We start from the raw sequence: 27,102 nt of genomic DNA, 5'->3' as shown, positions 1-27,102 counted from the left end.
AATAGACAGTACAAAAAAAGAAACTAGAAAACATGGAACTTTTTACATTAAAAGAAATTAACATCCCTGGGGCGGGCCTAGTGGCGCGGCGGTTGAGTTTGCGCACTCTGCTTCGGTGGCCTGGGGATTGCCGATTTGGATCCCAGGTGTGAACCTATGCACCCCTTATCAAGCCATGCTGTGGCAGGCATCCCACATATAAAGTAGAGGAAGATGGGCACAAATGTTAGCTCAGGACCAGTCTTCCTCAGCAAAAAGAGGAGGATTGGTGGCAAATGATAGCTCAGGGCTATTCTTCCTCAAAAAAAAAAAGAAAAGAAAAGAAACTGACACCTCAATTAGTATGGAAATACAGACCTTTTTTTCCATTTACAATGCTTTAATTTTTCTCACCACAATATTAACATATTTGGAGAAATTCAAACACACACAAATTCGTTTTTATGTATACCTATTAAAATTCACTCTGAAATTAATATATGTACCATCTTCACTTAACTTAAAATAATCTCAAATTAAGAAATAAATAATTCGATGAGATAAGGAAGAAGAAAACACAGATCCACTACTGCTAGCAATCACCTCTTTAAAAAAATTTAATAGACTAATGTTAGAACAGTTAGAATTACAAAAGCATTCAGCAGAGAGTAGGGTTTCTATATGTGCTCTCTCCACACACATGGTTTCCCTTATTACTAAGATCTTACGTTTATATGACACATTTGTTCCAACTGATGAGACAACATTGATATTATTATTAACTAATGCCTATAGTTTATTTAGATTTCCTTAGTTTTTACTTAAATTTGTTTTTGTATTCCAGGATCCCATCCCATTACATTTAGTAATGATGTCTCCTTAAGCTCCTCTTGGCTGTGACAGTTTCTTGGACTTTTCTTGTTTTTGATGACCTTGACAGTTTGGGTCAGATATATTGCAAAATGTCCTTCTACCTGTCTGTCCAGAGAAAGAAAGAATAATTCCATCTGGATTAGATCATAGTGCACTCAGTAGGATATATGCTAAGATCAAAAAGAAATATATCAAAATCATATTTTAGGTTTTTTGTCATTTTCTAGTAATAATTACATTATTATTTTGAAATTATTATACGAATATTGTAAAATAAAGCAAAGGACTATGTTAATGATGAACTATACACTTTTAAAAGTTGAGATGCTGTATTCTTAAATATGAATTGGCAATGTCAATATAAACTCACAATATTTTTATTTTTTTAAAAACACATATTTCTTGGATTTCAGTTTCTGACCATGATGGAGTAACAGGAATTACATCCATCCTCCCACCTTTTAAACAGCTAGAAAATTGAATATATGAAACAATAATTTTTAGGTTTTGGACAACAGGAAGCACAGGATTGTGATCCCTGAGAGAGGGAAGAAATGAAATTCTTGCAATGGCGCCTCAGCCTATGCCTGGAGGCAGTTTCCAGGCCACGGAGTGGAGCAGAGGAACCCACGTAGAGTGCAGCAGTCTCACTGAATTGAGGAGACAGAAATTCAGTTTCAGAAAGTCCAAGGCAGCTAGAATTTATAAGGCAGAATAGCAGAAGAGGAAGCCACACAGAGAAGAGTTTCGGGTTCTTTGCCTGAGTCATAATGTGTGCATGCATGAGAGGAAATCACCCAAGATCATGTCAGAACCACCTGAAATCAGTCGGACAAAGGGTGCCGGGGACAGTTCCTGTAGGCAGTGGTAAGTCATAGCAGGCTTCCAACTGAGGAATGAAAACAATTGATGTTGAAAACTAGGAAGCTCACTCTAATAATAATATGGAGGACAGCACAGCGAAATAACTAGATTAGAGGAGGGAAAAAGTTCGAACATAGTGAGATGAGAAGAACATGGAACACTGGTGAACCAGTGCAGGTGAGAGAGGATTTAGAGCCAATCTAAGCAGTGGCTGTGAGAATAGAGCAGAAGGGTCGGATGTGATGACGTTAAAGAATTGACATTGACAATACTTGTTCACAAATTGAACATCAAGTGATGAAGAAAAGGAGGACTCTAGAACAGCCTCCACAAATCTAATATGGGTGTCAAGAGGGATGGTGATGATATTCACCAAGAATTATACATGGGGAGAATCAGAACTGAGGAATAATAGTAAGTACAGTTTCAGCTATTTTTAGTTTGAGGTCTCCAAAGTTTGGCATTTAGATGCAAAGATCTAGCACAAAGTTATATGTTGGTGCTAGAACTGAGGGAAAATTGTTCAACTGTAGAGCCTCATTATAAATCATTAGCTAGAAGTGGAAGTAAGTCTGATGAAGTTTGATGAGGAAGCCTGTTCTACAAGCAATTTCTCAAAAGGGTCAGTCACACTGAGAAAAGAGAATGTATGTTTCACAAGCACTAGGAATTGTCAAAGATTCTTCCCTCCTCAAAGAAACGTTAGAATGGAAAAGGCAAGGTGATAGGTCTGAGAGTGAATGGCACCCGGGGAGGGGACGGGACCTTAGAGCTGAGGGATGGAACCTCTGCAACCCCTGCCTGGTCTCAGCCAGCCCCAGGCCCATGCGACCTCTTCTCCCGGCACTGCGGAGTGCACTGCTTGGCCTCACCCCTGCACCCTCCTCCTCCTCTTCCTGCCATGGCAGGGTTAGAAAGGGACAGATTTCAAAACCCTTGCAGCAGTTTTGGTGGGCGCTGCAGTTGGTTTCCATTTGGAAAATCCCCTCGCTTCAGGGTAGTCTTAGGAGCTTAGGACGTGAACTGCTGCTCTTCCTGCCCCTGCCTTGCTCATTTGCGGGCAATTCCTGCCAGGGGACTAGTTCTCCACAGAAGGGCCTGAAAGCTGAAGGGGAGTTAACAGCCCAAGGTGACACTGGTATGAGGAAGGGAATTGGAAGTGAATAATCAAGGACGGTTCTGTGTTTTTGACATCTTCCTTGTGAACTTACTAGAAAGCAGATTCAGAAATTAAGAAAAAAAGATTCCGGAATAAATGAAGCATCACTCTATATACACATATATACAATCGCCCCTCATCGTCCCTCAGTATCCAAGGGGGATTGTTTCCAGGATTCCTCGGATACCAAAATCTGAGATGCTCAAGTCCCTTATGTAAAATGGCAGAGTATTTGCTTATAACCTACCTCATATCCTCCCATATACTTCTCATCTCTAGATTACTTATAATATCTAATACTATGTAGATAGTTGTTATACTATATTGTTTAGGGTATGCTGACAAGGAAAAAGAGTCTGTACACATTCAGTAGCACAGAGGCCACCATTGTAGGCCTTTCCATCTGCTGTTGGTTGAATCTGAGGACATGGAACTCCGGGGAGCTGATAGAGAGCAGACTGTACATACGTTTATACTTACATGCATGCACACGCATGTAAATGATAAATGAAGACCAAATGACTATGTTTAATTTATTTACATTGTTTAACATGACAAACAACTATAGTCCTAGTAATTTCTCACTAAAAACATTCAACTTCGTCTATGATAGCTCCCTTTTCTAATTCTGCCATGGAGACACTCTGTTCTAAAAGTAACGCAAGTTAATGTAACCTATAAATATTTTTATAGAAATTTCGGTTTCCAGTAAGATTTCTTTATTATAAAATCCCCTGGAATCACCTAACTCTCTTTTATGGCACTTACCTCTCTGTAATTTTACTTTTAAAAATATTATTTATTAATGTCTGTCTCTCCCACTACACCATAAGCTCCACGAGAACAAGACTGTGTCTGCTTTTATGCACCGTATTTCCCAAACTCAAAGCATGTGAACTGGCACAATGTTAGTGCTCAGTGAGTGTTAGTGAGTGAATAAATGAACTTTTCAAGAATGCATTCATTCCATTATTGGTTGAGTAGAAAGATCTAAAAAAGTTACATTCCTATAGTCCAGTTTTAGAATTACGTTTAACATTTAGCCACATGCCAATTTGTGATAAGCAAAATGCCACTATTCAAATTTATCTTTCAGCCCAATGGTATCTGCCACCTACAAGAGAATTCTCCTTATTTTTCTTTATCATGAAGCATTTCTTTAACTAAACCTAATGCTCTACCGTTTTTATCACTGGTACCATTTGTCAGTACTGAGGTGGTGTGTGGAGAGACAAGATAAGGCGCTGGCTGGTCTGCTGAATCGTAAGAAGAAATCTTAATATCAGGGCTGGAACCCATATCGTATCCTGTGCTTTAAGATATTAATAATGATAATGATCACAATGTTTATTAATTCCTTCCTGTGTCAGGCATGACATTGAATGATTTATGTATGTTTTTAAAATTAATCCTACAAAAAGCACTGCAATTACAGTTGAGTAGGAGAGATTAAGTAACTGTTCAAGGTCAGACAGCTAACAAATTGCTGCCTTCATCCACACTCACCTCTGTTTGACTCCAAAGCTCTTGCTTTTAACATCTTGTTCCGGGCACCAATTTGGAAAAACACATGGGATACTGAACACTGTAAGGCTTTTATTCTGAGACAAGGCCCTAAATTATGTAGATTTTTTTATGCTTTATGCCATTCACTCACTAATACGAACAATGGTTTCTTCTTGTATCCTGGGTTAAATCTGAACTCATCCTGGAGATTAAAGTCTGCTCTGACTTCACCTGCTCGACAGCACTCCTCCCTCCGCAGTCATGTTTCTCTCCTGAATTTCCTGGAACATCCCAGCTCATCTCCAATTATGCTTTTACAATGTGGCAATATATTGCTCTTCCCTTTCAAAGACAAGTTCATGCTTCTTCAAGCACAGATGTGACTCACCTCATTCAGGAATCCCTGACTAACATCGCTCCACAATCATCTTCCCTTTCCCTTTCTTTTACTTCTCTCAGCATTTCTGAAAATAACCTGTGCCTCACTCTCAGGCAATTCATTCCCTTTTACTTATTCATTTATTTTCTCATTCTCTCTCTCTATTTATTGAGCACCTATTTTATACCTGCTAGTGATACAGATGCTGTTGAATGGAGCGGCGAGCAACAAAATGAGATCCCCTTTGCTTGTGAAACATACAAAGTGATCTGATCCAGAGTACCTGGATGGCTGGTTTAGACTGGGTGTTGGGAAAACCTTGATGAGGAGGGCATGTTTGAACTCAGACATGAATACCAAGGAGAAACCAATCTGTGCAAATGTAGAGACAAAGTATTTCAGATGTCAATTATAAACATTAAAATAAGGAGGAGCTTTGCATGTTTGTGATACATCCAGAGACCCCTATGGCTGGAAAACAGTTAGTGGGAAAAATCAGTGGTGGAAGATAAGGTTAGAGATAGAAGCAATAGCGAGGAGTTTTTATTTCATTACAGTGGAAGGCATTGGAGGATTTTAGAAAGGGAAGAAGTAAGACCTAATTTCTCTTTTAGAAAAATCATGAGGGCTGCTAAGTAGAGAATGGCTTATATAGAATCAAAAATGGAGGAGGAAAGACTCCAAGGGAAAGTGGTTTTCGATTTTCAGCAAACAATGAAGGTGGCAAGAAGAGACAAGTTAGCAACGCGTAGTGAAGGAACGAGCAACATGCCTTGATACTGAATTTAATAAGACCTTGTTCTTGCACAACTGGTTGGATAAACAGGTTATTTAGAGACTTGGAGAAAAGACTGAGGGGTAACTAGATGGGGGCCAAAAACAAGAGTCCCAATTTGACCTTGATAGGTTTGACACACCTGTTAGACGTCAAACTAGAGAGAAGAAGTAGAAAGTAGGATACAAGAGTCTAGGATTCAGAAAAGCAGTCAAGGCTAGAGAAATAAATTTAGGAGACATCAGCAATTGGCTGGCAATTGAAGCCATGGGACCTGATACTGGGAGGGAACAAATGTAGTGAATCCAGTAGAGGGCTCATAAAATAGAATTTCTCAATTTTCTGTTTTAACATTTTAATTTTTATCTATTTTTAATTATTTCAAAAGACCTATGTGTGATATGCAGTGATGGTTAATTTTGTTCCGCGTATGTACATCTACTCTTCAGCTGCTCTATAAACTCTCAAGGGAGGTGATCTGTATTTATTCATTTTGGTATTGTCCACTGTGCCCTGTTTTAATGAAAAGCTGAACTGAAATGAATTAAAGTGAAGTGAAATGAGTCAACAGAATCAGAGAACTTTTGTGAGTCATTTAATGAGAGCATTTTCCATTTTTATTTTTAAACCAAATTGAAAAAAATAATAGGTTTTACATTCTAAGATGTCACTGCTTCTGCTTGGTTTGAAAGAAAATATTTTCCCTGTTTTGAATCATTCTTCTCAATTTCATACAAGGACATTTACATAAAGAATTCTGTGATGAAAATCCTTTCCTGACTGTTCTTACTTACAAAATCAGCCTTTCACCATGTCTGTAAATACTTGGGATGAGGCAGCATAAGATTATTAGCCTGAGTTCCACCACATGTAGACCCTGAGCTAAAATTTGAGTGGAAGTAGTTTTTTTGGGAGGCACACTCAAGAAATATGGGGGAGTGAAGAAGTGAGACAAGAAAGGGAAAGAGATTAACTGCTGTATCGTCAGGAAAATTCCTACTGTGGGCAGCTACAGCTTGATCTTTCTGGGGAATCTGAGGAGCAAGTGTAGAATATAGAGCTCAGAACTGGGAGAGCTCCTGTTGGCTGGCTTCTCCCAGAACCCTTAAGCTCCCAGCCCTCCCTCAGTGCTGGGTTCAAGCTTAGTGGGCTCCTGTCAGATAGAGCCTCCAAGCAAATAATATTGGACACTGGAAGGTGGAAATTAGGGTATCATGTGCTGAAAGGTTAAGTGTGAAGGGACGTGTATGAGGCACTGACCCTATTTGCTACAAGGATATATTATAGGGGCTCACAGCAATCTGATTAAATAAGATTTTAAAGAGCCAACTGACCTTGGCATACTAAAAAGTTCCCTTTACAACTTTGTCTGCAAAAAGCAGTCTGGGGTAGTGGTCTTATAAAACTAAATAGGAATTGGTTCCTGTAAGTCATGTTTTTAAGCCTCTTTAAGCAAATAATAATGAGAGAGAAAGAATATTTATGGTTATGAAATCATAACCTGAGATTTGAATTTAAAATAAAAAGGAAGGCAAATCATCCATCTGGCCATATATGCAGCCATATATTTCTTTATTTCAAGAGGTAGGGATGTTAGAAGAGTCATGTGTAAGAAAAATAAATAAGTTAGGGGCAGGCCCTGTGGCTGAGGGGTTAAGCTCGGGCACTCCACTTCAACAGCCCAGGGTTTCACCAGTTCGGATCCTGGGCGAGGACTTAGCACCGTTCATCAAGCCATGCTTGATGAACCAGAAGGGGCTGCAACTAGAATATACAACTATGTAGTGGAGGGGGCTTTGGGGAGAAGAAAAAAAGCCCTCATTTTCTTTGGATATAAACCCAGAAGTAGAATTGCCGGATCATATGTAGTTCTATTTTTAACTTTTTGAGGAACTTCCGTATTTTACTTGTTTACTTCCGTACTGTTTTCCATAGTGGCTGAACCAATCTACAGTGCTAGATTTTTTTTTTAAATCTCAAAGATGACATTGGGATCGCAAGAATAACGTGATTTAATAACTTTAGAAAGATTCATTGATCTGATTTATGGATTGTATTCAAAGGAGGAGGAACTTAAAAGTTGCTAAGAGACTGGATCTTAAATGTTCCCACCACACACACACACAAAATTATATGTGATGCAATGGAAATATTAAGTAATCAGTGGTGATCATACCGTAACATATAAATGTCTTCAATCAACACTTCATACACTTTAAACTTACGTGGTTTAAATTTTACATATATCTCAATTTTAAAAAGAGGCAAAAAAAGAGAACAGAATTAATATTATTAGTAGAATAGATTAGTTCTTACTGTGGTGTTATGTCTCAATATGCCTCTCGTTTTAATGGTTTGCTTCTACTGGAGGAACAGGGCATGCTAGTGATTAAATGTAAGAATGGATTTTCTTTCTAGCTTCATTATTTTACTACAGCTTAAATAACTCTGATTATACATTATTTTTCACATTTGCATAATGATTTTAAAACCTATATAGCATATGAAAAGACTTTTTGTGAAAATTTTTAATTTTAAGAAAAAAAGGTGTTAAATATGAGTCATTTACCTCAATTATTTAGGAAATAGATGATCTATTTAATCGAATGTTCTGAAACATTGATAAAAATCATGGATACAATGCACAAAACAACTTTAAAAAATAGTGAAAATGTTTAATACCTATATAATGAGCGTAATTGAATCATTCTTTGATAATTTAAAAGGAAGTTCAGAACTAATAATGTTATAAATCATCATTGTAACATCTTATTTAAAAAATTAATAGACTTTTAATTTTGAGCAGTGTTAAGTTTGCAGAAAAATTGAGCAGAAAATAGAGAGTTCTCATCCATCCCCTCTACTCGCCTTCCCCAATTTCTCCTATTTTAACAGCTTGCATTAGTGTGGTGTATTCCTTACAATTGATGAGCCAATATTGACACATGATTAGTACCTGAAGTCCAGATTTTACATCAGGGTAGACTTTTTCTGCTGCAGATTCTATGGGTTTTGACAACTGTATTACGCCATGTATCCATCATTAGAGCATTATACAGAATAGTTTTACGGCCCTAAAATTTCTCAGTCTTCCATCTGTCCCCGTCCACCTCCTCCCTCCAGGAGTCCTTGGCAACCACAGATCATTTTACTCTCTCCATGGTTTTTGCCTTCCCCAGAATGTTTTATTGTTGGAATCTATATTATGTAGCCTTTTCAGATTAGCTTCTTTCACAGTATCTTTTCATGGCTCAATAGCTTTTTATTTTTTATTGCTGAATAATTTCCATTTTATGGATGTATGAGGGTGTGAAATGTTTATAACTCACATGATGAAGCTTTCTGGGAAGAAGAGGGTAGACTCCCAACTGGGCCCAAAAATAGCTTGAAAGAGCAGGAAAAGGAGACTGGCTTGACTTTTATGGTGATTCGGGGGTGGAGTTAAGGCCAGGGTTCCTGAAGATGGTGTGAACTTCCCACCAGAGCCAAAGGAGGGAGCATCCAGGCTTTCTTATCAGATTTCCTAGACATAGGGCAGAAGGCAAATAGGGAGTGGCAGGGCTTGAAAGCTGCCAGCAGTCAGCAAAAATGGAGTCCAATCCTTTATTACAAAAAGAAACTGAGGCTCAGTGTAGATAGCTTATAAATTGCAGACCTAGGATCAAAACTCAGGCAGCTGCTTCCAACATTCATGCCCTTAACCAGGATACAATTTTTTTGATCATAAAAGCATCACCTGATTATAGTGGAAAATATGGAATGTATAAATAAATTGGGAAGAGAAAATAAAAATTACTCTTATTTACACCACTCATGGAAAATGACAATCATATTTAGTTTCTACATTGTCCTTTAAGAGTTATCCTATCTTAATACTCTGTAAGCTGCTTTGAATATTCCTAAATTAAATATCATATATTGACATTTTTCAAAGAATTAAATATTCCCCAAAGTGGTAGACAGAATTCTAAGAAGGCCCTAAATATCCCCAGCCCTCGGTGTTAGTCTTGTGTTGTCCTCTCCCCTTGAGTGTGGGCAGAACTTGTGACTTGATTCTAATTAATAGAATATGACAAAGGTGATGGGATGTCACTCCCATAATTATGTTTCTTTATATAACAAGGTGTAGTATTCTATAGATGTAATTAAGGTCTCTTAAGTTCACCAAAATGGATATTGCCCAGGGTAGGCATGATGTAACTGGGTGAGCTCTTTTAAAAAAGGCCTTCGCCTTCCCTGAAGAGAGACACTTTTCTGCAGGTCGTGAAGAAGTAAGCTGCCACCTTGTGAGAAGGCCTGTAGGAGGGCCACGTGGCAAGGAATCGCAACTGGCTTCTAGGAGCAGAGAGTGAACCCTGGCTGACAGTCAACAAGAAAACAGAGAGATCAGTCCTATTATCACAAACAACTGAATTCTGCCAATAACCACATGAGCTTGGAAGAGGACACTGCGAATGGAACACGGCCCAGATAACACCTGCATTGCAGCCTTGTGATCCTCTAAAAAGAGATCCAGTCAAGCCGTGCCTGGACTCCTGACCCACGGAAACTATGAGACGATAAATAAATGTTGTTGTCAGCCTCCGAGTCCGTGGTTCTGTGGTAATTTGTTATCTAGCAATCACAAAGTAGTACCTCTAAATATGTAGTTTCAAATTGTGGCACAAAATTGTATCAGATGGATTATCTTTAAATTATTTAAGTGTTTTCTATGTAAATCTGTCTAAATTTATGATTTTTTCCTTTGCTATAAATTTAAAGTCGATCTACAGAGTAAAATGCACACGTGATTTTTTGCTTCGTTAAATTCATGACACCTTATTTTAGTAATACAATTCAATTATCCACTGCTTGCAGTCTTGATGGGACTGTCCATCTATGTACCCAGTCTTTGCCTGATGAGAAGAGAGTAACATGAGTTAACAAGACCAACCAGACTCTTTCCCTATAATGTGAATCTCAAGAAGAGTGGCATTGAAAATCAATGGATCTGATTCATGCTGTGGTAACAGCCTGATGAGACTTCTTGTGATTCCCTCCTAACTAGATTCCCATGTGTTCTGTTTCATATTCTTTCTTAGGCCTCATTGTTCAACTCCTTCTTTGATTCTGTGAGTGTAAACTCATATCCTTCCTATCAATCTATCCATCTATCTATCTATCCAAACACACACACAGAATCAATCCTCATTATTTATGGATTCCACTTATGTGAATTTACCTACTTGCTAGAATTCATATGCAACCTCCAAATTAATGCTCCCCGAGCTTTTGTGGTCATCCACACACACATACAGAGTGTTGAAAACTTTGAGTGGCCCAACACACACATTCCCAGCTGAGGTCAAACAAGGAAACACTCTGCCTTCTTGTTTCAGCTTTTATGCTGTAAACAAGTGTCCCTTTCACAGACTATATAAATGTCATGTTTTTGCATTTTTCATTTTTGGGGTGATTTTTCTGTTTAAAATAACTTCCAGCCATTAAGTTGAAGTATTTTCTAGTGTTCCTAAGTACAAGAAGGCTGTGATATACCTTATGGAGAAAGTGCCTGTGTTAGATAAACTGTTCAGGCATGAGTTACAGTATTGTTGGCTACGAGTTCAAAGTTAGTGAATCAGTAATATAGGGCATCCAGAAAAAGGAAGAGAAAATTTGCTGTTCTGTATGTGAGGCTTCTCCAGATAGTGCTAAAGTAACACCTATAGTATGTGATCAAATTATAGAAAAGACAGAAATGTAGTTAAATTTGTGGATTCAGGAGATGATCACAGATTTTTTAAAAAGCACAGTGGTCAGCCTTGTGTGAGGCTGAAAACCAAAGAAAGGTATGCTAATTTTTGTGTATTGTGTATAACAATGGTCTACTTTCATTCTTTTGCATGTGGCTGTCCAGTTTTCCCAACACTATTTATTGAAATGATTTTCCTTTCTCCAATGTGTGTTCTTGGCTCCTTTGTCAAAAATTAGCTGTCCATAGAAGTGTGGGTTTATGTCTGGGCTTACGATTCTGTTCCACTGATCTGTCTGTCTTTTTCTGCCAGTACCATGGGTTTTTATTACAATAGCTTTGTAGTATATTTTGAAATCAGGGAGTGATACCTCCAGCTTTGTTCTTTTTCTCAGGATTGCTTTGGCTATTCGGGGTCTTTTGTTGTTCCATATAAATTTTAGGATTCTTTGCTCTATTTCCTTGAAAAACATCATTGGGATTCTGATTGAGATTGCAATGAATCTGTAGATTGCTTTAGGTAATATGGACATTTTAACTATGGGTATAATGCTAAGCGAACTAAGTCAGAAGGAGAAAGACAATTACCGTATGACTTCACTAATATGTGGAAGATAAACAAACAAACAAACACACAGATATGGAGAACAGATTGGCGGTTACCAGAGGGGAAGGGCGAAAGAGGTAAAGGGACACGTGTATGGTGACAGATGGCAACTTGACTTTTGGTGGTGAACACAATGCAGTCTATACAGAACTAAAAATGTAACGATGTGCACCTGAAATTTATATAATGCTGTAAACCAAGGTGACCTCAATTTAAAAAAAAAATTTATGATCACATTACCCAGAGTCAGGAAAATGTTAAACCCTTCTCAGCTAGTGCTGGCTGGCTCACACGTTTGAAAAGGCGATGACTGTGTGAGAAATGTTAAAGTGGCAGGCAGAGCAATTAAAAAATACTTGGTAAATGTTATACAGGAAAAGCGTCCTGTGGAAGAGCAGGTTTTCAACACTCATGAGACTAGCTTGCTTTACAAGGACATTGGTAAACTGACATATAGTGCAGATAGCATTTCAGTTGACAAAAAAATTTAACATCACTGCCATAAATAACTAGAATCGACTGAGTGTGTATGTGTATTATTGATTGATTGATGGATGGATGGATAACATATATAATGTGTATATGCGCATTTTATATACACGCAAATACAAACCAGATACAAATACAAAGAATCCTATGAATATACCAAATAAGAGGCTCAACTTTAATCACTCTCAACATAGCTAGCCAAAGCTGTACTTCAGAAAGGAAGGAGAGATGAAGACTTTCTTAAACAAAAAAAAGTCAAGGGAGTATACCACCAATAGATCTGCCTTACAAGAAATGCTAAGGAGAATTCTTCAAGCTGAAATGAAAGAACACTAATTATCAAAGTAAAAACATATGAGCGTATAAAACCCACCAGTAAAGGTAAATAGTCAAAGTTAGAACTCTCTAATATTGTAATGGTGGTGCATGAAACATTTCAATGCTAGTGTAAAAGTAAAATAACAAATATATTAAATATAACTATACTGGTTTTTGTTTCCTCAAGTAAGAAACTGGAAGTCACCATTCCATCCTAACGATAAGTAAAAGCTGAACGGACTGAAAAGTCAACAATTCTTCTTGGATCCATAAGAGAGAGGAGAACACAGGGCAAACTGCTGTATCCCAGATGGAAGAGACAGACAGGGAAACAGAGAGAGTCACGGCTTTCCAGAGCAGAGACTCAGGAGCAGAAACAACCCCTGGGAGCCAGTGCTGGTGGAGGAAAACCTGAACTGTAACTGACAAATTGCTGGAGGTTCAATGTGGACAAATCTAAGAGTTAGAACCTCTATAGGGACCCAGTCATAAGGAGGCTTCTACAATATATGGTTTATCTCCAGTGGCTCAAACGGATTCCCACAGCAAAGATCAAGAAAAATCTCCCTGGGGCTTCTGGCAGGAGGAGAGGAAAAGGAATCATTTTGAAATATACCAGAGCATTCCATCCTTCTCAGCAAGGCCTGCCTCAAAGGAAATTACTTTAAAGGAACCTACCCTGCTGGGGTATTATCAGAGCACAATTGACCTGGGTAAGGAAAATACCCAGCTGCAGCCAGCTCAAGACTTCCAAGTGGGAGAAGAGACATACTTAACTCCAGTACACACTAGCCATCTTGTCCTACCTAGGTGGGAGTTAAAAACTGAGAAACATTGTGAAGTTCACAGTCCATACATATAGGCTCACTAAAAGACTGGGACATGATCTTAGGATGATAGAATATGTCGCCTTTGCTCACACCTCAACACCACATTACTAAACGCCTATTTACAGCAGTTTCTTTTACCTAGTACCTCATGTTCCCTATCAAAAAAATATTACAAGCCATAGCAAAAGGTAAAAACCAGTTTGAAGAGACAGAGCAAGCATCAGAACCAGACACAGCAGGGATGTTAGAATGATCATTCCAGGGATTTAAAATGATTACGATTAACATTCTAAGGGCTCTGATATCTAATGTAGACTGCATGCAAAAACAAATGGGCAATGTAAACAGGGAGATGAAGATCCTAAGAAAGAACCAAAAAGAAATACTAGAAATAAAGAACACTGTAACAGAAGTGAAGAATGTCTTTGATGAGCTTATTAGAAGACTGACATGGCTAAGGAATGAATCTCTGAGCTAGAGAATATGCCAACAAAATCCTAGAAAACTGAAAAGTAAAGAAAACAAAGACCTAAAAAAAAATAACAGGGGTCAGCCCCATGGCCTAGTGATTAGTTCGGCATGCTCTGCTTCAGCGGCCTGCAGTTCTCAGGTTCAGATCCCAGGTACAGACCTACACCACTCATCAGCCACACTGTGGTGGCAACCCACATAAAAAATAGAGGAAGATTGGTATGGATGTTAGCTCAGGGCTAATCTTTCTCAGGGGAAAAAAAAAAAAACAGAATATCCAAGGCCTGTGGAATAACTACAGAAATGTAATATGTGTGTAGTGAGAATACTAGAAGGAGAAGAAAAAGAGGAAGGAACAGAAGAAATATTTGAAACAATAATTACTGGGAATTCTCCCAAATTAATGTGAGCAACCAAACCATAGAACTGGGAAATTTAGAAAAACACCAAGTAGGATAAATGCCAACAAAACTACACTTCAGCATATCATTTTCAAATGACGGAAAATCAAACATAAAGAAAAAAACTCCTGAAAGAAGCCAGGAAAAAAACCATACAACTTTATCTACAGAGGAACAAAGATAAGAATTACATCTGATTTTTCTTCACAAATCATGAAAGCAAGAAAGGAGCAGAGTGAAATATTTAAAGTATTGGGAGAAAAACACCACCAACTTAGAAGTCTGTACCCTATAAAATTATCCTCCAAAATTAAAGGAGAAATAAAGACTTTCTCAAATAGAATGTGAGAAAATTTGTTGCCAGTATATTTGCCGGGCGGGAAATGTTAAAAGAAGTTTATAAGACAGAATAAAAATGATAAAGATGAGAAACAAGGATCTACATAAAGAAAAGGAGAACACTGAGGAAGGAATTGGTAAAAATGAAATAAAAACTTTTTAATTTTCTTTTTCTTCATTGATCTAAAAGATAAGAGTTTTTCAAAATAATAGAAAAAATTTATTTGATTATATATGCTTATGTGAATAAAATATATACATAAATGTATGTATACTTAGTATAAATAAAATGAATGACAGGAATGATACAAGTGATAATACGAAAGCATTAGGATTATTTTGTTATTATAAAGTACTCACACTATCCATGAAGTGTTATAGTGTTATCCAAAAGTGGACCTGGATTAGTTGTAAATGTACATGGCAAACTCTAGGGCAACCATTAGGAAAAGTTGAAAAAAGAAATATAATTGGCATGTTAAAGAAGGAGAGAAAATGGTTGCACATAAAATCCTGAATTAAAACCACAAATGAGAGAAAAATAGGAACAAATAACATGGACAACAAACCGAAAACAGTGAAGAATACGGTAGATATTAAGCCAACTATATCAATCACCACTTTGAATGTCAATGGTCCAAATGTACCAATTAAAAGACAGAGGGTGTCAGAGTGGATCAGAAAACATGACCCAAATATATGTTGTCTACAAGAAATCCCCTTTAAGTATAAAGACACATATAGATTAGAAGTAAATACATGGAGAAAAATATACCATGCTAACACTCAAAAGAAAGCAAGAGTAACTATATAAATTTCAGAAAGAGCAGACTTTAAAGCAAGGAAAGTTATCAGGGATAAAGAAGGGCATTGCATAATGATAAAGGGGTCAATTATCCAAAAAGAGGTAAGAGTTCTTAATGTATATGCACCCAACAACAGTGTCAAATTACATGAGGCAAAAAGTGATAGAACTGCAAGGATAAATAGATAAATCCACTATCACAGTTGGAGACATCCACACCACTCTCTCGGAAATAGATTGGTTCAGTAGCAGAAAATCAGTAAGTAAGTTAAACTCAACAACACCATCAATCAACTGGATATAATTGACATCTATAGATTACTTCATCCAACAACAGCAGAGTACACGTTTTTCTCAAGCTCACATGAAACATTCACCAAGATAAACCACATTATGGACCATAAAACACATCTTAACAAATCTTAAAGAATAGAAATTATACAATGTCTCCTTTTTTATTATAATGAAACTAAACTAGAAACCAATAAAGGAAACATAACTGGAAAATTCCCATATATTTGCAGATTAAACTACATACTTCTAAGTAACACATAAGTCAAAGAACAAATCTCAAGAAATCTTTTTAAATATTTTGAAATAAATTAAAGTGAAAACACAACTTAAAATTGATAGGATGCAGCAAAAACAGTGCTTAGTTGGGAGTTTATAGCATTGAATGCATATATTAGAAAAGAAGAAAGATCTAAAATCAGTTATCTAAGTTTCCACCTCAGGAAATTAGAAAATTTAGAGGAAATTAAATCCAAAGTCAGTATAAGAAAAGGAATAATAAGAATTAGAGCAGATATTACTTGTATGGAAAACAGGAAATCAATAGAGAAAAATCAAAAAACCAAAAATGGTTTTCTGAAAAAAAATAAAATAAAATTGATGTCATTAGCCAAGCTAAGTAAGAAAAAAGAGAGAGAAAAAATACTGATATAAAAAATGAAACAAGGTACATTACTACAGACCCTATGGACATTAAAAGGATAATAAAGGATTACTATGAAATCTATGACCAGAAAATTGATAACCCAGATGAAATGAACCAATTCCTTGTGAGACACAATATGCTAAAACACATACAAGAAGAAATAGATGATCTGAATAGGCCTGTATCTATTAAAGAAATAGAATTACGAATTAAAAAATTTCCTGAACTGAAAAGACCAGGACCAGATGGATTCACTGGTAAATTCTACCAAACATTAAGAAAAAAATTATGCCACATCTCTATATTGTATTGCAGAGGACAGAAACAGAAGGAGTATATCTGAACTCATTCTATGAGGCCAGTATTACCCTAATACTAGAACCAAATAAAGACATTACAAGAAAAGAAAACTGGAGACCAATCTCTCTCATGCACACAGGCACATAAATCCTCAAAAAGAATTAGTAACTAGAATTCAAAAACTAAAAAAGATTATACATTACAACCAGGTGAGATTTATCCAAGGTATGCAAGGCTTGTTCAATATTTGAAAATCAATCAATTAATGTAATCTATAACATTAACAAATTAAAAAATAAAGTTCACATGATCAGTAGATGCAGAAAAAGCATTTGACAAATTCCATTACTCATTTATGATAAAACTTTCAGTAAACTAGGAACAGATGGGAACTTCCTCAACTGAATAAAGCATATCTACAAAAATCTACAACAAACATCACACAATGGTGAGAAACTCAAAGCTTACTTGTTAAGATCAGGAACAAGGCAACAATGTCCTCTCTCACCACTCTCTTTCTACATCATAGTGGAAGTCCTTACCAATGCAGTAAGACAAAAAAAAAAAGAAAAGGTATACAGTTTGAGAAATAAGACTGTCTTTGTTCACAGATGACATGATTGTCTATATAGAAAATCCAAAAGAATCAACAAAAAAACCGCTGGAACCTATAAGCAATTATAACAAGGTTGTAGGATATAAGGTTAATATACAAAAGTCAATTGCTTTCTTATATGCTAGTAATAAACAAGTGAAATTTGAAATTAAAAACACAATAGCATTAGCACCCTAACAAATAAAATACTTAAGTTTAAATCCAGCAAATTATGTACAAGATCTCTATAAGGAAAATTACAAAACTCTAATGATCACAATCAAAGAAGAACTAAATAAATGGAGACATATTCAGTGTGCTTGGATTTGAAGGTTTAATACGGTCAAGATGTCAGATCTATACACTAATAAAAAACTTCAGAAAGAGAAATTCAGACACCAATCTCGTTTACAATTGCATCAAAAAGAATAACATACCTAGGAATAAATTTAACTAAGGTAAAAGACCTGTACACTGAAAACTATTAGACACTGATGAACAAAATTGAAGAAGACATAAATAAATGAAAAGATATTTTGTGCTCATGGATTGGAAGAATGAATATTGTTAAAATGTCCATACTATCCTATGCAATCTACAGATTCAATGAAATCCCCACCAAAATACCAATGGCATTTTTCACAGAACTACAACAAAGTTTCCTAAAATTTGTATGGGACCAGAAGAGATTCCAAATAGCCAAAGCGATCTTGAGAAAGAACGCAGCTGGAGGCATTATGCTCCTTGATTTCAAAGTATACTACAAAAGTACAGTAATTAGAACAACATGGTTTTGGCATAAAAACAGACACTTGGACCAGTGGAACAGAATAGGGAGCCCAAAAATAAACCGACACATATATAGTCAACTAATTTATGACAAAGGAGCCAAGAATACACAACAGGGAAAAGACAATCTCTTCAATAAATGGTGTTACAAAAACTGGACAGCCACATACAAAAGAATGAAACTAGGCTACTACCTTACACCACACAGAAAGATCAACTCAAAATGGACTAAAGATTTGAATGTAAGACCTGAAACCATAAAACTCCCAGAAGAAAATACGGGTGATAAGCCCCTTGACATCAGTCTTGGCGATAATATTTTGGATGTGACTCCAAAAACAAAGGCAACAAAAGCAAAAAAATAAACAAGTGGGGACTGCATCAAACTGAAAAACTTCTGCACAGCAAAGGAAACCACCAACAAATGAAAAGGCAAGCTCCTGAATGGGAGAAAATATTTGGAAATATATATCTGATAAGGAGTTAATATTCAAAAGATACAAAGAACTCATACAACTCAATAGTAAGAAAAAACCCCAATCCGATTAAAAAATAGGCAGATGATCTGAATAGACATTTTTCCAAAGAAGGCATACAGATGGCCAACAGGTATATGAAAAGATGCTCAACATCACTGATCATCAGGGAAACGCAAATCAAAACTACAATGAGATATCACCTCATATTTGTTAGAATGGCTATTATCAAAAAGACAAGAAATAACAAGTATTGTTTAGGATGTGGAGAAAAGAGACACCTTATACACTGTTGGTGGAAATGTAAATTGGTACAGTCATCATAGAAAACAGCAGGGAAGTTCCTCAAAAAATTAAAAATAGAATTACCATATGATCCAGCAATTCCACTTCTGGCTATTTCTCCAAAGAAAATGAAAACACTAAATTGAAAAGATATACACACGACCATGTTTGCTGCAGCATTATTTACAACAGCCAAGATATGGAAATAACCTAAGAGTCCAGCAAGGGATGAATGGATAAAGAAGGTGTGGTGTCTATATATACAATGAAATACTATTCAGCCATAAAAAAGAATGACCTTGAGGGCATTACATTAAGTGAAATGTCAGGCAGAGAGAGAAAAATACTGTATCATTTCACTTATATGTGGAATTTAAAAACAAACAAACAAAAACTAAGCTCATAGATACAGAAAACATTCAATCCAACAAAAGCGGAGTACAGATTCTTCTCAAGAGCACATGGAAGATTCTCTAGGATATATCATATATTAGGCAACAAAACAAGTCTTAACAAATTCAAGAAGATTGGAATCATATCAATTTTCTTTTCTGACCACAATGGTATCAAACTATAAATCAATTACAATCGGAAAGTTGTAAATTTCAAAACTACACAGAAATTAAATAACACACTCCTGAAGTACCAATGAGTCAAAGGCAAAATCAACAAATACTTTGAGACAGAGAAACAGGAGACACCAGATACTTATCATATAGGATGCAGCAAAAGCAGTTCTAAGAGGAAACTTTATAGCTATAGATGCCTACACTGAGCAAAAAGAATGATCACATATAAACAAGCTACTTTTACATCTGAAGGAACTAGAAAAAGAACAAATTAATTCCAAAGTTAGCAGAGGAATGAAATAGTAAGTATTAGAACAGAAATAAATAAAATTAGGAATAGCAAAACAATAGAAAAGATTAACAAAGCTAAAGTTGGTCTTCTTAAAAAATAAACAAAATTTACAAATCTTTAGCTAGACTAAACAAGAAAAAAGTGGACTCAAATAAAATTATAAATGAAAGAGGAGACATTACAATTGATATCACAGAAATACAAAGGATTATGAGACTACTGTGACAATTAAATGCCAACAAATTGGATAACCTAGAAGAAATGGATAAACTCCTAAATACATACAACCCACAAAGACTGACTCATGAAGAAATAGAAAACCTGAACAGACCTCTAATGAGTAAGGAGACTGAATCAGCAATCAAAAACCTCCTAACCAAGAAAAGTCCAAGACCTAATGGCTTCACTGGTGACTTCTACTAAATACTTAAAGAAGAATTAATACCAATCCTTCTCAAACTCTTCCAAAAAAATTAAAGGGAAGGAAACACTTCCAAACTCACTTTCCAAGCCAGCATTACTCTGATGTGAAAGCCAGATAAGGACACTACAAGGAAAGAAAATTATAGACCAATAGCATTGACGAATATTGATGTAAAAATTCTCAACAAAATACTAACAAACCAAATATAACAGCATATTAAAAGGATCATACAATGTGATTAAGTTGCATTTATCCCTGGGATGCAAGGATGGTTCAACATGCACAAATTAATAAATATGATTTACCACATTAACAGAATGAAAAATAAAAATCATGATCCTTTCGATAGAGGCAGAAAAGGCATTTGATAAAATTCAACATCCTTCCACAATAAAAACTTTCAACAAATTAGGTATAGAAGGAACTTACCTTAAAATATTAAAGGCCACATATGAAAAGCCCACAGCTAATATCATGCTCAATGGTGAAAAGTTGAAGGCTTATACTCTAAGATCAGGAACGAGACATGGGTGCCGACTTGCACCACTTCTAAGCAACATAGCATAGGAAACCCTAGCTAGAGCAATTAGGCAAGGAAAAGAAATAAAGAGCAGCCAAATAGGAAAAGAAGAAGTTAAATTATCTCCATTTACAGATGACATGATCATATACACAGAAATCCTAACAACCCCACGAAAAAATTGTTAAAACTAAAACAAATTCAGTAAAGTTACAGAATCAAAATCAAAATCAACATACAAAAATCAGTTGTGTTTCTATAGACTAACCATGAGCTACCTGAAAAAGAAATAAATAAAACAATCCCATTTACAATAGCATCAAAAACAATAAAATAGGAATAAATTTAACCAAGGAGGTGAAAGAGGAGTACATTGAAAACTATGACATTCATGGAAGAAATTGAAGACACATGGAGATATATTCCATGCTCATGGATTCTTTGTCCTTTGAATCACTAACTTCTTTCATCTTCAAGTTCATAGTACTTTTCACTTTATCCTAGGTCTTCTGAAATTTTACCACAGTTAGTCTAGGTGCGAAGTTTTCTTTCATTTTTTCAACCTGTGTAGCACCTCATTAATAAGTTAAACATATATCTTTCTCCAATTCTATCAGTACTTATTACTTTCCTCTTTCTATTCTGAATATCCTATTTGTGCTGACATATCTTTAGACAGATGTTAGGATTTCTACATCTATCCTCCTTGTTTCCTAACTTCTGTTTTCACACATTTCATCTCTCAGTCCTTTATGGTTGAATTTGGAAGCATTTTTTTTTATTTTATCTTATACTTGACTAATACACTTCATCCGAATCCATTCTGATATCCATTCTATCTGTTAAATTTTCCTTATTTTAACAAATTTTATACTTCCAAAGTTTCTTGTTTGCTCATTTTTTGTGGACTACAGTTCCTCTTCATCACTCTGATGATAATTTCTTCTAAAGTCTTGTTCTTTGTAGTCCCGTCATGTTATTCCATCAGGTGTTAGTTCTTTTCCTTGAGATTCATGTCTCTTTTTCAGAGATTGATTGAGATCAATCAATCTCTTTCATGGGGTTGTTTTTTTTTACATGATTGGAGATTTTCCTTTGTGTGCTCATTTTCTGGGCATACCATTGAGGGGCAGGATGATATAGGAAGGATTTAATCAGGAACTAATTTTCTAGTCGCAGAGTTTTCCATTTCCTCCTGGTTGTCTCCAGCTATCCAGGGCATGGCCACTCTCACTGCTTCTGCCCGTTCATGAAGACCTCAACTTGGTCTTAAGCTGGGGGAGGGAGGGCAGGGTTACATGCCTTCTGGGGAGTTCCACCCACCAAGACTCCTGTCAGTTGGCTCAAGATCCCTTCTTCTTCAACACATACATCACGTCCAAACATGGAACACCTCCCTCCCGTGGAATCCCCTCCCCTCCTAGAGTTTTCCTGTATGTAGCCTCTGAGCTGTGACTCCCTCCTTTAATTTGATTCCATTGTCTGCCACCCTTCTAATCTACTGAAGGAATGGGTTTTTAGAAATACGCTATAGAGCATTTGGTACAGGAGTGTTGTCTAGGGCACATATTCAGTCAATCAACTTAAGGTGATTCTGAAACAACTTTCAAAGTTTAAAGCCATCTGAAGAAATTACAAACGAAAGCAGCTTTAGATTAGACCTTTTAAAAATGTACAGCAGCTCTACATAAAAAATAAATATTGGAATAAAATTAAAGGAAGCAATACAAGGGAATGTTTGGAATAACTATGACAAAAAGAATTCTGAACCTGTGAAGCCTGAGCCTCCAAAGCAGAGCGGGTGAACTTAACCACTACACCACTGGGCCACCCCTATTTTTATTTTTAAATATTAAATATTTTTCAGTAGAGATGCACTTTCTAAGGCATCTTTAGTGAGGAAGTAATACCCTCATGAATAGTAAGAAAAGCTACTATAAAAATCAATCACCTGGAGAATACTTTATTTCTCAGCACCCTTCCCTTCTGTTTCATGTCTGGTCATTTTCTCCCCTTCTATTTGCTTGCTAGGGCTGCTGTAACAAAGGACCAGTAACTGGGTGGTTTCAAATAACAGAAATCTGTTGTCTCACAGTTCTGGAGGCTGGAAGTCCAAATCGAGGTGTCGGCAAGCCTGTGCTCCTTCTGAAGCCTATAGGGAGAATCCTTCCCTGCCCCTTCCAGCTTCCGGTGTTGGCCATGGATCCTTGGTGTTTCTTGGCTTGTGACAACACAACTCCAGTCTCTGTGTCCATCTTCACCTGGCACTGTCCCTGTGTCTTCAAATCATCTTCCATCTGTGCACATCTGTCCCTGTGTTCAAATTTCTTCATCTGTATGGGACAGCAGTCATATTGTATTAGGGTCCACCTTATTGGCTTCATTCTAACTTGATTATCTCTTCAAGTTATCTTGATATTAAGATTCAAAATATCTTGATATCAAGATTCAAGATATCTTGATATATTCATTTAACTTGAATATGAATCTATTTCCAAACAAGGTCACATGCTGAGTTACTGGGGGTTAGGACTTCAACATATGTTTTTTGGAGGCACACGGTTCAACTCATAATACTCCTGTTTGTCAAGTGATGATGCCCTGTCTGTCTTCAAAGAGACTTCCTCTTAACTCTGAACATCTCTCTTAACCCTCTCAATTATCAAAATGTTCTGAATCAGTATGGCGTTGCTGAGAGGCTTCTTCACAATTACCTAGAAATTTCCTTTGAGGAAAGAGCTTGATTTAGGGTGGGGTTAATGCCCAGTCATGGTTTACGGGGTCAGGCACTAGTGACAGACTGGAAGACATTTTTCAGCAACTCTCCAACCATAGCATATAGGAAAAGTGACAAATTACTTCACCTAATGCAAGAGAAGCAGGATTGAGTAGCTGTCACCACCCTGGCTCACTGGAGGCAACGAAGAAAAGATTCAGAACCATTGACAAGGGGCAGAAACGGCATGTTGGATCATGTGCCTAGTGACCCTTTAAATTGCTTCCTTAATTTAATATTGTGGTATTTTGCTTAGAGAAACCTCTCTTGGAAGCAGTAGTAATGGTTTCCAAGCAGAAAATAATAGCATGAAGCTAGAGCCAGTTTCCTTGCTTCTTTTGAAAGTCTGTGTTCAAAACAAAAGAAGGGAAAATACGTAATAAATATGGTCATTTAGATGGTCTTGGTAATTCTCAGTAAGATGCACTGAATAAAGTATCAATTAAGTACTCAGGACATACTAAGCATTACTTATTCACTGAATGGGTCATAGAGTCAATCATCAAAGTAAATCTTTATTTAATTTTGCAGACACTAAGTGGGAAATCTAGAAACAGTGAACTAATACAATTTTTTTGTTTCTCCCCCGAACTCCTATTCCTCTGGCAGCCCATATAAAGAATAGGTTCTGGTAGGCATTATGAATTATATTCAGGTAGATTTCTTATTTTAAAGCTACTTTGGATTCAGTGTCTGCATATATCATTTAGATCTGTATATCACATGGCAATTTATTTTAGTTCATTCCCACATTTAAAATGGATGTTCAGCACGGTGTAGCATCTATAGGCAGACTTGCAGGAACTAATTCCAGAGGCAGCCCTCTTGCAGAATCAGTGCTAAGCCATTATCTCAGCATGACTTTGTGGTTCCCTACTGGGAGAAACTGTCATTTCTTTTAGGGACAGTGATTTTGGGGCCCTCTCCATTCGGGCTCACTACAGAAGAACAAGTGGCTTTGACACAGTGAAGATTATTCAAAGTCAATCCCAAATTACAGACTTATGTCCTACCTCTGTCAAAACTGCAGACCATCTGAATGGAGGGCCTATGTTTGAAATTTCCTATGTACGAATTTAAGTACTATCACTATATCCAAGCCCAGATTGTTTTAGAACATGTTTTTGTTGTTATTCTGAGTGAAATGAAGATTTATATCAAAAAAATCTTAGATTTAAGTATAATTCAAGCAAAGCTGGCATTTCAAAAAGATGGTCTCTGAGATTCACATGCAGGCAATCATTAAAGCTCTAAGGCAGACACCAATGCTGCCTTGCTCTCGAAAGACCTTTGGTTTTCTTCCCTAGTCCATTTATGCCTAAGTCTCTGCGAGACGGAATCCAGCGAAATGCTGCAAAATTCCAAACAGATGATGTGCATGCATGAATTCATCATAATGCCTAAATTGCTGCTTAGCAAAACAGCTAGGCATCTGCTGGTTCATGGGCCCAACTTCCTCCAAGATTATTTTTCTAGTATATGTTACTCTCCTATCTTGAATTTCTCAGTACTTGATCGTTATTGAGATAAACAAAAATACAGAATTTTATTTTATTTTTATGTAAGAGAAAAGCTATATAAAGCCGTTGGCATTTACTTTTCCTTGTGATAGAGATATCAAATTCCAAATCTGGAAGTTTCACCAGAATGCACTCCCCAGTTATTACCTCAAAATAAAGCAAGTAAATTACTATATGTGTCTGTCTTGGCAAAGATTTTTGGCTTAGATGTGGGTGTTGGGTGGTGGTATACTATTAATGTAATTCGTTAGCCACTGTATGTATTTTCATCCAGGAATTTGCTTAGGGATGAAGGAGAAATCTAAAAGGATCAGGAGTGAAATATGCATTCCTTCCCTTTGAAGTTTGAATCTTTAGAGCAGGTTGGACAGTCTGGAGTTTGCCCCTATGGAATGAGGCCACTGTTCCCCAAGAGGAAACTATTTCAAGAGGGGGGATTCTGGCCCGCGACCCAGTATCACCATCAAGGAGGCCTAGTTCTGTGCACTGAGTGACAGACGCTGGGGTCCCTCCTCTCAAGCCATTTATGTAGTATGGGTGGTGTGTCTTAGGATAAGAGGCTGTAGATGGAATAAAAATTTGCTCTGTAAGAACAGAACCTAACCCTGGAGCCAGAAGTATTTCTTCTTGGAACTCTTGTCATTTGAATATGAAAATAAATATAATTTGGTTTTTATCGCAGTGTATAAATGCAGCATACCAGTTATATTTAAAATAATGATATTTTCTTGCATTTTTTAGACGATTTCTGTAATTTCATTTCTTCAAACAGGTTATCTCCCCAAGAACAAGAACCATATCTTTTCCATGTTTTTGGGTTTTATGATGGCTTCGTTAATTGTAGTAATTTGTATCAAGTAAACACCAAATACGTGTTTTTCGACTAGATGATTTTTTATGTTTATATGGCTTTACGGTTCACAATGTGCTTTCACACACACAAAATATTATCTAACAACCACACAGAGAGACAGTTGTGCCAAATAAAGTTGTTTCCCTGAAACTCCGATAAATAAGAGATTTGTTCACGAAGTCTCATAGCTAATAATCGAGAGAATCAAAATTCAAATACAGGATTACAGAATCTATATACATTACTATTCCAACTACTACCAAAGGTGGCAATCTGGTGGTCCTCAAGCCAAATTTCAGTCACAGATTTATTTTTTCCTTTTTCGACTCACCACTGAATGAGAGTCTCTCTCCAGTTGACCACGCTGCTCACCACTTGAGGCTGAGAAGCACCTGGCACCTCTCGATGACTTAGGTTACTTGCCTGGCCCCTAAAGACGTGACATCCTAAACCTCACCATAACCTATACAACATGGAAAGCTCCTGTACCAGCTACAGACTGCTTAAAATGGAAGTTACTAACTGGTAGAAGGAAGCCAAGTCAGTAGACAGGGAACCTGAAAGGATAAAGAACTATTGAGAAAGACTTTTATTAGGGGAGGTCCTCATGAACATCTTTCTGAACTTTGATACCTCTGTCTTGTAATGTTCTTTCCTTCTTATAGAAGGCAAAGGGATTACAAAGTGTGAGTTTTGTTTTTAAACAAATAAAAAGTCTCTTAATACTCCTTTTCAAAACATAGGAAGCATGTAAAACAAGGGAAAGAATTATGTAAGTCTACAATCCTACTCTTATAATCTGTTTTTAAAAATAGATCATGTTTACTTGGTTTATTATATTTTTATTACAAATTAGAAAGTAACTTGCTTTTCAGTGATATAAATCAAAGGAGATATGATCAAAAATTACCAAGATCCACAAAATCTGTCAAATGAAGGTGGTGGAAGAAATCAGGGTGAATTCATACTTTAGAGAGAGTTCTCCCTGGCCTCACAGGTCAAGCTTTGCAACAGCTGCGAGGTCCAAACACTTCTCTGGTTTGCCATCCCCCGTCACTGCAAGAGCACCAGGAGGCTCGGGTTCAGAATTAATTAGGTTACTGACAAAACCCAATTTAGGCTGAAGCTGAAGACAATACCATGATAGATTCATATTACTTAGCATCATATTTAGTAGGGAATTAAAGGACAGGATATCCCTTTTGGCCGTTCTATAGCTCTACATTTTCTGACATTTCCT

This window comes from Equus przewalskii, chromosome 19, assembly GCF_037783145.1.
Source record: "Equus przewalskii isolate Varuska chromosome 19, EquPr2, whole genome shotgun sequence".
Taxonomy (NCBI): Eukaryota; Metazoa; Chordata; class Mammalia; order Perissodactyla; family Equidae; genus Equus; species Equus przewalskii.
Note: the sequence above shows the minus strand (reverse complement) of the source record.